The following is a 3,866-nucleotide window of genomic DNA, read 5'->3' as shown; positions in this document are numbered from 1 at the left end:
TTACATCTTTCCGAGTGTTTGTACATATTTTTGTTAAGGGACGAGCTGTTGATCTTCTTTGCGTGCAGATTTTAATCGCTGCATTGCAAACCTAGATGTTTTTTTTTTATTTTTGGTCAGGTTGTAGTGTCTTTAACACATTCTAACATGATGAGTTTATTTACAACCACTGGGTCGATGCCACTGTTGGTGGAGATTTGTTTCCCCGAGGGTATCACCAGCCCAGTAGTCAGCACTTTTGTGCTGACATGAATTATCATTGATATGTTATATTGATAAATCAGCATGTCACCAAAATTTGAATTTTTGGAATTCTAAGGCTTTTCTACCTCAGGCATAAATTACCTTAGCTGTATTTGGCAAAACTTTTAGGAATTTTGGTCCTCAATGCTCTTCAACTTCGTACTTTATTCGGCCTTTTTAACTTTTTTGGATTAGAGCGACACTGATGAGTTTTTTTAAGACGAAACGCGCGTCTGGCGTATATACAAAATTGAGTCCTGGTATCTATGATGAGTTTTTTTTACAACCACTGGGTCGATACCACTACTGGTGGAGATTTATTTCCCCGAGGGTATCACCAGCCCAGTAGTCAGCAATTTGTGCTGACATGAATTATCATTGATATGTTATATTGATAAATTAACAGTTAACAAACTTTTGATTTTTTGGAATTCTAAGGTTTTTCTACCTCAGGCATACATTACCTTAGCTGCATTTGGCAAAACGTTTAGGAATTTCGATCCTCAACGCTCTTCAACTTCGTACTTTATTTGGCCGTTTTAACTTTTTTGGGATTAGAGCGACACTGATGAGTCTTTTGAAGAAGAAACGCGCGTGTGGCGTATATACAAAATTGAGTCCTGGTATCTATGATGAGTTTATTTACAACCACTGGGTCGATGCCACTACTGGTGGAGATTTATTTACCCGAGAGAATGACCAGCCCAGAAGACGAGACTTTTGTGCTGACATGAATTATCATTGATATGTTATATTGATAAATTAACAGTTAACAACATTTTGAATTTTTGGAATTCTAAGGCTTTTCTACCTCAGGCATACATTACCTTAGCTGTATTTGGCAAAACGTTTAGGAATTTCGATCCTCAACGCTCTTCAACTTCGGACTTTAGTTGACCGTTTTAACGTTTTTGGATTAGAGCCACACTGATGAGTCTTTTAAGACGAAACGCGCGTGTGGCGTATATACAAAATTGAGTCCTGGTATCTATGATGAGTTTATTTACAACCACTGGGTCGATACCACTTCTGGTTGAAATTTATTTCCCCGGGAGAATCATCAGCCCAGAAGTCGGGACTTTTGTGCTGACATGAATTACCATTGATATGTTATATTGATAAGGATTTATTTATTATTGGGTAATGTGTGGTTATCATGATATGTGTGTATCACTATAATAACTGATTGAGGTAACTTATATCATTTCTTTTGTTTTTCATTTGACATGAAAAACAAAGAAGTACTTCGATAAAGAGGCACAGGGGACAGAATTGTGCACGAATACAAAAAGAATCGGTCATACGCTTAATAAGATATTTCTAACATCAAAAGTTGATATTAAAGTAATTTTAATACTTTTAAAAAAAAAATAGGGAAACACGGAAGTTTCAATCAAAATATGCAATAATTAACCTTAGAAAGTGCAATGCAAATACTAGGAATTAACTGATAATGACAGACATATCAGTGATTAAGGCAGTTTACATTTCTAAATTTCCAAATTACAACAACAGTTTATAGATAAGGAACGTACGAAGCGCTTTCGCTAATATGCCTTAACTTTGCTTCATCGGGAACTTTATAAGTACCTGAATAATTCTTTCTCATCAATTAATAAATCAATTCACAGACTGCTCTTTTTATTTGTAATTTGTTAACTTTTTATATCTTTTGATACTCTACATATAAGTTGAAATTGCACTGTTTGAACGTATTTACAGTTTTCCGTACCTGAAATTAACATCTGCTTTTAGTTTGAATATTTATTAAGTCGTTAAAGAGGCGATTTATCTATTTGCAACGTTCAGTTCAATTTGTCCTAAAAATATAAACCGTCTTTCACTGAATTACTTTAACAAAAATCATAAGGAATTTAACGACTTCATAATGTATTGCCTTCTACTTTGTATCCATAAAGCTCATTATAAACGTTGATGTTTTCTTCATGAAAAATACGTCGACAATTTTGAAGATGTAATAAAATGAACAATATAAATAGAAATGTGTTTGATTTTCGTACGAAGAAAATGATCAACATCTGCATGTAGAATCTTATCGTTGTGCATTGGCTACGTGTGGCTTTTCAGGTTCATATAAAAACTCATCAGTAATTTTTCATAATTTACTACTTAAATGTTTTGGTTCATTATTTATATTAGCAAATGATAGACAAACAAACGGTATGGGATATCCATTAATTATACAATATCAGTACAGTCACAACAAAATAAAGACACATTAAGCTAACAGAAGGGCGCTTTTATTGCTATCGTTTATCTCAATTTCACAACGCGAGGCTTTCACATGGAACAAAAGAAAAAACATCTCACCTTACTGCGGCTTTTTTCAATTCATATACAAGGACGCAGAGTATCCATCGCTGTAAAACAAAACCCAGCTTAAGCAGAACTAACAACACACATGAAGTTAGAACTTTATAATGATGGAGTATTAATTTCCAAATACAGATGGGTGCGGTCCTAACCTTGACAGAAGTTAACTTAGAGTTAACTTGTTGACTGCTTTTTAAGTTAACTTGAGAATTTTTAAGCAGACCAGCAAGTTAACTTCGTCTACGGTGGACCAGACCTACGGTCCGCTTTTTTATGACTGCTGCAGACCTATCGACGGGTCTGTTCCAGACCAGACCTGTGGACAGGTCTGCTTCTGACCAAACCTGTGGACAGGTTTGCTTCTGACCAGACCTGTGGACAAGTCTGCTATTGACCAGACCTGGGGACATGTCTGCTTATGAAATGTTATCGTTTTTGCGACTTTTCATATCAGACTTGAGCTTTATTAAAATATGTATAAACAACATTCGCATTGTTCTTCCCAAAAATTTGAAAAAAAATGGCTGATTTACTATTCGGGTATATAGATTTATAAAAAAAAGTGCACACATGGTCAGTTTTGGTCAACACGGTCAAATAATTTTGTTGCACAAGTCAGTATGAGGTATCAAAACTACTGAAATTTTGTTACGTATCAAAATTTTGAATAAAAGGAGGACATGCTGGTACCCCAAATTAATCGAAAACAAAAATTTGAAAAAATATGGCTGATTTACTATGCGGGTATATAGATTTATAAAAAAAAGTGCACACATGGTCAGTTTTGGTCAACACGGTCAAATAATTTTGTTGCACAAGTCAGCAAGAGGTATCAAAACTACTGAAATTTTGTTACGTATCAATATTTTGAATAAAAGGAGGACATATGCTGGCACCCTGAATTTATGCAAACAAAAAATTGTTGTTATTGTAGAGCAATATTGCTGTCCATTGTAATATACATTGAATCTTGACATAACAAATATGGCTGATTTACTATGCTGGTATATAGATTTACAAATTAAAGTGCACATATGGTCAGTTTTAGTTGATGCAGTCAAATAATTTTGTTGTACAAGTCAGTATGAGGTATCAAAACTACTGAAAATTTGTTACGTATCAAAATTTTGAATAAAAGGAGGACATGCTGGTACCCTAAATTTATGCGAACAAAAATTTGAAAAAATTTGGCTGATTTACTATCGGGTACATAGATTTATAAAAAAAAGTGCACACATGGTCAGTTTTGGTCAACACGGTCAAATAATTTTGTTGCACAAGTCAGCAAG

Source organism: Mytilus edulis, chromosome 14, assembly GCF_963676685.1.
Source record: "Mytilus edulis chromosome 14, xbMytEdul2.2, whole genome shotgun sequence".
Classification (NCBI taxonomy): Eukaryota; Metazoa; Mollusca; class Bivalvia; order Mytilida; family Mytilidae; genus Mytilus; species Mytilus edulis.
The sequence above is the reverse complement of the archived record's forward strand: the minus strand, read 5'-3'. Positions refer to the sequence as shown.